Source organism: Lepidochelys olivacea (assembly GCF_965140295.1).
Source record: "Lepidochelys olivacea isolate rLepOli2 genome assembly, chromosome: 14".
NCBI classification, from domain to species: domain Eukaryota; kingdom Metazoa; phylum Chordata; order Testudines; family Cheloniidae; genus Lepidochelys; species Lepidochelys olivacea.
The window spans coordinates 44091417-44101113 of NC_140424.1; the positions used below are offsets into that span (position 1 = coordinate 44091417).

General features: G+C 54.8%; 1 long non-coding RNA gene across 4 annotated transcripts; it reads left to right on the top strand.

Annotated features, from left to right (window-relative positions):
* The first annotated feature begins 208 nt into the window (after positions 1 to 208).
* Positions 209 to 4353, top strand: LOC311530492. Of its 4 annotated transcripts, none has more exons than XR_014714006.1 (4): positions 209 to 471; positions 1769 to 1895; positions 2567 to 2872; positions 3443 to 4353. It is a non-coding gene; the product is annotated as an uncharacterized lncRNA (long non-coding RNA). The 4 variants fall into 4 exon arrangements; XR_014714007.1 differs by having other exon boundaries at positions 2570 to 2872; XR_014714008.1 differs by having other exon boundaries at positions 1769 to 1865.
* The last annotated feature ends 5344 nt before the right edge of the window (positions 4354 to 9697 follow it).

Genomic DNA, 9697 nt, shown 5'->3' on the forward strand with positions numbered 1-9697 from the left:
CGTCCCTTTGCATTTCCCCGCTTCCCACGCACCGACCAGCCCAGCTCCTGCCAGAGCCCGGGGCGGGGGGGGCGGAGCCCCTCCAGCCGCAGGTCCCCCAATCACAGCCTGCCCCCTCCTGCCGGCCAATCAGAAGGCCGGGGCAGACAGCCAATGGGAGGAGAAGGTCCTGCCTGCTGTTGGCGCTCGCGCGCTCCCGGCATGCTGGGTGGCGCGGACGGCCATGGAGCCGGCTCCTGGGGCGCCCCGGCGGGGGGCCGGGAGGATCCGCCGGCATCCTGGCCCCGGGCAGGGGGCCCCGGCTCGGGCGGGGGGGGGCCTGGCAGCGGGGAGCCGGGGGACGGGGACGGGAGCGTCGCCCTGAGCGGGAGCGGGGTGGGAGCTAGATTCGGATTGTGCTAGGCGCTGCACAGGCGCGCAACGAGGAGACCCCCCCGCCCTGGCCGGCGCCGGGACTCGTCCTGGTTCCAGGTGAGCGCCCCCGCCCCGAGTCAGGGCTCCAGGCAGAGGGTCCCAGTGCGGATAAGTGTGTGTGTTGTGTTGTTGTGCAGTGCACGAGGCGCGGGGGGGCGGAGATAAGGCCCTGTCCCCAGCCTCCGGTCTTGCACGCACGTGGCTGGCTGGGTGTGGTGTGAAGAGGGGTGCAGGTTTGTGTCAGATTGCGCTGCGTACAAAGACAGTGCTGGGTGGGGGTGGTGAACGCACAAGTACACACACACCCCCACACCCACACAGGCAGCTGGGTCGCACTTTGCTGGCAGACTAGGTAAGGTCTCCTCAGCGAGGTGTGTTGCGGGTGGGCCTGGTTCAGCCATTCGGATGAAGGGGTGTGTTGACTCCCCACAATTGTGCGTTTTGGCGCAACCAGGGCGGAGAAATCCCTGCAGTGCCGGGGGTTCAGGGTTGCGGTGGTGCGTAGAGGTGCGAGGCGTAGGATTTGGGGGGGGGGGGGCTGTCAGATCCGCGTGGGGCTGTGGTTAGGGGTGAGTGGGTTGTGTTGGCAGGGGCGGAGAAGTGTGCGTGTCCTTGGGCTTAGGGATGGGTTTGTGCCTCTGCAGGTGTGTTGTGTGGCTGCCGTTATGTATGGTATGTCTGATTGTGTATTGCGCATCCGTACGTGAGCATGTCTCTGGTTGTATATCTGAATGGCTGCAGGTTACGGCTGTGAGGTGTGGTGTACACACGTCTGTATTTGTGGGCGCTGTGTCTGTGGTCGTGTGCTGTGGGTCGGGACCCCTGGGTCGCTGGGGCTGTAGTTGGCGGTGGGTTGTGCAGGAGGGTGAGGGGATGTGTGTGAGCAGTGGGGTTGTGTGCGCGGATCAGGGTGTTGTCTCTGGGCTGGGGCTGTGTGCAGATGTTTACAGACGGGGGGGGGGGGTGTGTGAGTGAGGCCACCTGGGTAAGTGCTCCTGGTTGTGTGTGTGTGAAAGAGAGACACACCGGGACAGGGATGCCCCATGGGGTGTGCTCTGGGGTAAGCCCCTGTCACCTCAACCCGCCCGCACTGTCCCATGTGCTGACTGGGGGCCAAAGGGCAGTGACGGGGGTCCCCGAGGGCTGGGGGTCCCCGCGGGCTGGGGGTGCCTCTGGTATACATTACCCCCCCCCCAGCCCTGCCGGTGCCCCTCGCTCCCGACCCACAGCCCCCTGTTAGCCCAGCCCTGGGCTTCTCCGCCCCCCCCCCTCATCCCCCCCGCGGCTCCTCTCTGTAATTAACCATAGAGAAACTAATCACTTTTCTCACACACACCCCATCCGGTTCCCCCAGGATCCCGCCCCGGAGCCGGGACCCAGCGATCTCCAGCTCATCCAGCCGAGGGGCCGGCCGGAGACACCTGCCATCGCCAGCGGCCGGCTCCACACGGGTCTGTACCCCAAGGCAGTGGGGTCTAGTGGTGAGAACGGGGCGGGGGGGCTGGGAGCCAGGACTCCTGGGTTCTCTCCCTGGCTCTGGGAGGGGAGTCAGGGTACAGGCAGGCATGCGCCAGGACTCCTGGGTTCCGTTTTCACCCAGTGTCCTTGAACGTTCTGACTTCCGGTGGCTGGGAATTGCGGGCCGCCTGTCTCTCACCGAGGTGAGGGTGACCAAAGGGTTAATCCCCAGCTTTCCCATGGCATGCTGGGAGTTGTAGTTCTCAAGGAGTGAGACTGAGGGGTTTCTCATTCAGTTCCACCCCCCCACGGCGCTGGGGTCCCCTTCCCTGTCCTCCTTGGATCCCCTTCCCTATCCTGGTCCCTGATCCCCTAGGGGCGAGCGGCCTGCACTGCCCTCCCGGACGCCTGGGTCCCATCTCGGTCTCCATGCCCCAGGGGGATGGGGCAGGAACCCATGCAGGAGCCTCCCACAAAGGCGTGCTCATACTCTGCACCGTGTGGGCACGTAAGAACCGGAGGCAAAGCACTGAAAGTAACGAGTGACGGGACAGCTGCTTCCTGTGTTGGTCCTGTATCTTCACTTCCTACACTTCCCCTGCAAGGCCCGGCTGGCTCAGGGGTGGGGAATTGGGGCATGGGACCTCGCCTTATTTGTACCCCTTTTATTCAGCATGTCTCCCCTTTTCTGCAGCAGGCTCGCTGACGTCTCAGCAGGGTACCCTCGGCAAGGAGTTCCCATGATGACGAGGCACTGCGTTCCAGGGAAACCGATTCCTCGCACCAAACCTGCATGGTGCCAGCCTGCCTCGCAAGGGGTGGGGGCGGGGGTCACTTACCCTGCTGCTGAAATGCAGCCACCTCTGGGGTGGAACGCAGCGGAGAGGACGCTGCCGCAGACCCTGCTGCATGGGTGCTGAACTCCCAGGAAGCAGATGGGGCAGTAGGAATACGAGAGCAGCATTGGTCGCCGGTTCACAGCGGCGAGCAACTTTGTCTGGTATGTTAAACCAAGGCAATGGATAGCTAAAACTTTGTGACCTTGAAATGCATGCTGCTCCGGACTGGGGTGGGGCAGGGGATGCTGCCGCGGTCGCACACGGTGCCCTCCCACGAAGGCGTGCCTGGACCCCCCGTGTTCGGGTGCGTAAGAACCGGAGGCAGATGAACCGGAATGAAGAGTTACCGACGGGGTAGCCGCAGTCGGAGCGGTTCAGGTGTCTTTATTCCAACACATCCAGGACTGGGGACTGGCCGGCTCAGGAGGGTGGGGAAATGGGGCATGGGCCCTTTCCCCTCTAGGGGGCACTGGCTCGGACCCCCAGGCAGGGGACTGGCTGGCTCGGGGGAATGGAATCTGTTCAGTAACACTTAGGGCACCCCTGCCCGCGCTGCTTACTGGGGATCCGATCCTTCCCACCCCCCACAGCAGAGCAAAGTTGCTGCCTCTGGGGCTCCTCCCGGGCACCCCCATAACACTGTTGCATCCAGCTCCCCTCCACCAGGGCAAAGCCTGGGGTCTGCAGGGCTCTTCCCCCCCGGCCACTAACACACCTGCCTTCTCTCCTAGGCTCTCTGGACCCAGCTGGCAGGAGCCTAGGGAGACCCGGAGGCCAACTGCAGTTCTGCCACCAGGAGCCGGAGACAGCCAGGAACGAATGGGGGGGGTGGGGGGGAAGGTGCAATAAAAGCCCTGACCACTGGGTGGTGCCCTCATTCTGTGCACAGGTCAGCCCCCCCCCGCCCAGCCCAATTCCCCCCATATACACAGTCAACCCCCCTGCACGCAGGTCTCCATTAGAGCCACATTCCTCTCAAACCCCTCCTCATGTATGGGGGACCAGTAGGGCCCTCTGCCTCAGTTTCCCCTCTAAAATGGGGATAATGTCTCTGCCCTCCCTAGTAAAGTGCTGTGAGAGCTGATGAAGGGCACTGGATGGGAGTGTGGGATCCTCCCCGCAGTCTCCTGTCCACACAGACCCTTCACGGGGGACAGGTCCGTGTTGATCAGTGCAGCATTGGGCGCCTTCCTAGCCCTGGCCACCTAGTCCTGTGCCCACCTGAGCCCCTGCCTGGCCTCACCCAGGCTACTCTGCAGTGCCCCCAGCACCGCTGGGCATTCCCCACAGGCTCCTGGTCCCAGCCCAGCTGTACATCCAGCCGGCTCAGTTTCTTCTCCTTCCCTTCGCCCCCCTCCAGGTGGTTGACGCCTCCCTCCTGCTGGCTGCAACCTGTACCCCAGCTGCCATCTCCTGGGCACGGGGGTGGGCCTAGATCTCCCCACAGGGGGCCAGGTTGGGGCAGAGTAGCCACTGGGCCAATTGTAACGAGCAATGTTATAGTGGGCATGGCAACACCCATTGTTTCATGTTCTCTGTGTCTATAGATCTTCCTACTGTATTTTCCACTGCATGCATCTGATGGAGTGGGTTTTAGCTCACAAAAGTTTATGCCCAAATAAATTTGTTAGTCTCTAAGGTGCCACAAGTACTCCTCGTTTTTTTTTTTTGCTGAACACTGAAGCTGTCGATCCAAGCTGGGCTGTATTGGGTGCAATATGGGACATGGCAGGAGGAGACAGGGCCAGCCGTGCCCATTCCCCTTTTAGCCCATTCTCTCAAGGCCGAGGACTTCATGGTCACCCCTCTGTAAAATCAAGCTGGAGGTTTATTGCTTCTTCCATGGAAACTGGCGGTGTTTGAGGCTCATGGGAACTCACTCCCATGTTTACAAAGCTCTGACATGTGAACCGGGCACTCCCGCAGGTGTGTTAATTTCTTGCCAGGAATCAACATGAATGGATTCAGTGGTTAATGATTGCTAAGCCTTTTGGAGAAAGCGCTAGGCAAGATTAACTGGTTACAGTGAGTGAAAGTGGGAGTCAGGACACTTGAGTTCTGTTCCCAGCTCTGGGAAAAAAGTGGGGTCCAGCGGGTTAGATCGGGGGAAACTGTTAAGATGGGAGGCTGTATCCTGGAAAGCCGTGACGCTCTAAAGAAGCCAACCGAGCATGAATTCCCAATGCAGTGCTGTGGCTAAGAGCACTAATGCAAAAGCAGGGGAATCCCGGAGTAGGGGGGTGGTGTTACCTCTGTATAGGACATTAGACCGGCCATTACTGGCTACGGTGTCCTGGTCTAGTATCTGCCTTTCAAAAGGGACATTTGATAAATTGGAAAGAGTTCAGAGAAGAGCCGGAAAAGGTCTAGAAAACCTGTCATACAGAGAGAAACCAAAGGAGTTTAATCTCTTTCGCTCATGGAGGAGAAGGTTAATTGGTGATCTGTTAGTACCTACGCAGGGAGATGTCTGATAGCAGAGCACAAAGGCTGAACGAGATCCAAGGGCTGGAGCCTGAAGCTAGACAAATTCAGCTTAGAAATAAGGTGAACATTTGCAGGGTAATTAAGAGTGGGAACAATTTCCCTAGGGAGGTGATGGGAAGTCGCTGGATTTGAACACAGGCTGAGATTCTCTGGCCTGGGCCAGGCGGGAGGTCAGAGGAGATGACCGTTCCGATCCCTTGCGAACTTAAACAAGAATGAATTCAGGAATCCAGCCTGCACCCTTGACCCCCCCCCCCCCCAGTGCCTTTCACCGCCAACCAGATGACCGTGTGATAGGACGTGGAGAGAGCGGGGAAGGGGGGCGGGAAGTGTGAATATGCCAAGTCATCTCATAGGACTCGGGTTGCAAGCACATAATTTTCGCTGCTTCTTCAAGCAGCTCTGCGTATTCCCATGTGTGGGTAGTTTGCCCGTGCCGTGCTGAATAACCTCACAGGTGGGAGTGGAGTCCAAATCCAGGTAGGATTGTAACCCTGCTCTCTCACATTTTGGCATCCATTCCAGAAGCAAGATCCAGCTTGTGACGGCGAGTCCCTGTGTGCCCTCAGGTCCGTGTAGCAGCCTTGCAAATTTTCCTAATAGCAAGTTTCAGTGAAGCACAAGATGTTGCTTATATCACTCTCGTCAAATGAGACCACACAACCGGCAGCGCTAACGTGTAACGCTGCCCTACGCTTCGTTTAACCCACCTAGAAATAGTCTGCGTAGGCACATTATGACCCTGCTAATTTTAAGCATAAGAAAAAACGTCTAGATGACATCCCCAAACTTGTAGCTGTATCTAAGTAGCAAGCAAGAGCTGCCTAGCATCTAAAGACTCCTCTTTATTACATGAGCTTTCGGAAAGAAAGCCTGTAATTTCATTGTCTGATTGCTATGGAACTCAGACTCTATTTTACTGGTAAAAACTTGGGATCGGGTCCAAGAGCCACCTTATCTCTGTGAACCTTCGAAAACGGCGGGTCAGCCATTGCCACACACAATCCCCTAACTTCCAGCTGACCTAATCGCACTAAGAAACACTGCTTTAGTTAATGCATAAATAAGATAAAGAACAAGCCACCGTGGATTCAAAGGGTGATCACATAAATCTAGATAAACATGAAACCGGATCTCTTAGAGGATACATGTTAAATAACCCCTCCATAAACCTTTTAACAGTAGCATGTACAAACAGGGCTATGCCGTCAACCAAAACAAGGTAAGCCGAAATAGCAGCCGGCTGAACTTTTACAGGAGAATTAGACAATCCTGCAGACTTTAAGTATATTAAATATTCCAAAATACAGGCTATGGAAGCTGCCATTGGAGAGTTAGATTTTTCCTCATCCAAGCAACTAACGTGGGCCATTTTAACTAGTGAACAGATTTTTAGAATTAAGCGGAACATTCTGAACACAGGAAGGCCGTGACTGGGCAAGACTGCCGAAGTCAGATGACCCAAGATATCTGATAAAGCAACTGCAGATCTGGATGCAGAATCCTGCCTTGTTGCTGTGACAAAATATCTGGAGAGACAAGGTTGGGGAGGTGATATCTTTTACGGGACCAACTGCTGTGGGTGAAAGAGACAAGCTTTCGAGCCACACAGAGGAACATGTGTGTACCGTCCATGGGACGGCTGAAGCAGGTCTGCGTACCACGGCTGTCTCGGCCAAGTTGAAACAATCAATATAATTTTAGCCTTGTCCTGACAAATCTTCTTATCACTTTCTGAATCAATGGAAGGGGGGGACAAGCATACCGCAGGTCTTTTCCTCACTGTAGAAGGAGCATCTACATTGACGGTCCAACCCAGCTCTCGAACAGAAGAGAGGACACTTTTTGTTGATTTCCATTACAAACAGGTCTACACGGGGTTGACACCCCCCCACCGGGAATATCTGTCTTGAACTACCTGATCCTTCAGTGACCACTCATGAATTTGAGAATTGTCCCTGCTGAAATGATCTGCCAGCACATGGGTTTCCCCTGCTAAATGCAGGATCCACCGGGTAGATCCCATGAAGAATGCACCAATCCCATAAACCTGCCCACTTCAGCACACAACTGGAGTGAGCGAGCTCTGCCTTGTTTGTGCCCGTGATGAGTAGCAGGTGAATTGTCCATTACCACCTTCCCTTGTGCCTGACAGAGGAACGCTCTGAGACCCAAACAAGTGGCCCTTAATTCCAGCACATTGTTGTGTGTTTTCTTGCAAAGCCCAGTGACCCTAGATTGTACACTGAACAAAATGAGTTTCTGTCCAGCATAGGAAGTGTCTTGCGTTATCATCACCGATGGCAAAGGCGGATTGAACAGAACACGCCTGAGAACACTTGACCTGTTCTTCCACCATCTCAGGGAACCCAGAACATCCTGAGTGACGGTGATGTACATATGAGGGCTGTCCTGACTGGGTGTGTAAATGCAAGACATCCAATCCTGGGTGGGCTGCATTTGTGAAATCACTTCTTCTAGTTTTAACCTGTCCGTCGGAAGAAAAACCCTCCCTGTACTGAGTCCAGTATGGAACCTAGCAAGGGAATTCTCTGAGTTGGGCAGAGATTTGACTTCTTGACCCCGATCTGAGAAGTGGAATAACAGAACCTCATGTGTAAGCTGCTTTCAGCAGCTAATCATCCAAATATGAGAAACAGAAATACCCGGCTACCACGGAAAGGCACTCTGGTGCTGTTAGCCGGCTGACCAGGAACACCTTGTATTGGAAATAGCCCCCTGCCATCATGACATACAGTGTTCCTATGACTATGCCGGACAGCAATATGAAAGTATGCATCCTTTAAATGGAGAGTGGTGAAGCAATCCACACCTGTACATGAGGAATATATACAGGCGAGGGGTCCCAAACTGGGATTTTTGAATGTACCTGTTCAAATTTGTTAAACCTAAAATTGGACATACGCCCCCCCCCCCTTTTTTCTGTATCAGAAAATATCTTGAATAAAACTCCTAACCCCAAAATGTTAGTCTCTCTCTTAGAGCGCTCCTACTTGGAGCAACTTGTTAACTTCCACAAATAAAATCACTTTGTGAGAAGGGTCCCTGAAAAGAGAAGGGTAGAGGGAATTGGAAGGGGACAGTTTTTCAAACTGAATAGCATAGCCCTTTTCTATCATTTCTACTATCCAAACATCCAAGGTAATCGACCTCCACTTGTGGATAAATTGGGCTAGCCCGTCTCCAAATAGCAAAGGACTGATCCTTGCTGATTGGTCCATGTCTCTTGATTCTCACATCAAATCTGAGGCCTGGGGTTAGCTGAAGATGAAGAAGAGGGAGCTGGTTGTTTCATCTACACCTGACAGACCTCTTCTTATCCCGAGTCTGAAATGACAATGGAGGTTGCCAATGCCTCTGGCTACAGGAAGAATAAGACGAGGAGGACTGTGGGAAATACTCTGTCTGGTACCTAAAATATGGAGTGGCAGGTCGCTTCGTGGTGGAGGGCTACAGACCCAGAGAGCGAGTAGTAGATCTAGTTTCCTTCAGTTTTTACAAGAGCTTGTCTGTCTTGGTACTGAAAAGACCATTCCCTTCAAAGGGGAGGACTTCTACCTTAACGTCAGTGGCCACAGCCAAGGAAGATGACTGGAGTCAAATGGGCCTCCTCAAAGAGGCTGCTAATGGCAGAGCTCTGGCTGAAGAGTCTGGAGCATCGAATGATGCCAAGCAGGCGGGCTTTGCCCCATTCTGTCAGAAGAGCACTGGACAGTTTTCCTTTTTCCTCTGGCAGTTCTTGCACAAAACATGCCATTTCCCACCCCACCCCCCCACAGGTGCATATGGTAGAGTGCCATCACGGCCTGGAAGTTAGCCACTCTAATTCCCAGAGAAGAGGACAAGAACACCTTTCTCCCGAGTGCATCCATCTTCCTGTCCTCTCTATCCACAGGGGTAGAGTGACCTCGCCCAGATCTGAGCTGTTACTGGCTGCAGCCACACCAGCGAATTTGGTACAGGATGGGTGTGGAAATGAGAGAAGCTTTCCCGTGGAACCGGATACTGTTTTTCCGCTTTCTTAGAAAGGGGCCGACAGGAAGCAGGCTTAGCAGGAACCAACTTCCTATTCATGGAGGTAGCTCCAAGAATGTCCAGTGCCAGATGGGAGGTTTCCTCCACAGCTACCGAAGGTGAGTTTGATATGGCCACCATGTGATCCGCAGGGGCCCAGAACTCCAGAGCACCCTCAGACGGGGAGGATGCTGAAGTCACACCTCCATGCTCATAAGTCGACAAATCCAGGTCCTGTTCAAAAAGGAGAGCCATCTCTTCCTCTTCTTCGGAAAGTGTCTCAGGCACCTTGGTCTGACCCACCCACAGACCCAGGGGAACCAGACTCAAGGATTGTTCGGGCACCGGATCCTCAACAGAGCAAACTTCACCTCTCCATCAATGAGAAACAAAATCCCCACGCCTCAGAGTGCATGGAGCTGAGAAGCTGGGCAAGAGAGATGAATATTCAGTTCTCAGGGTTG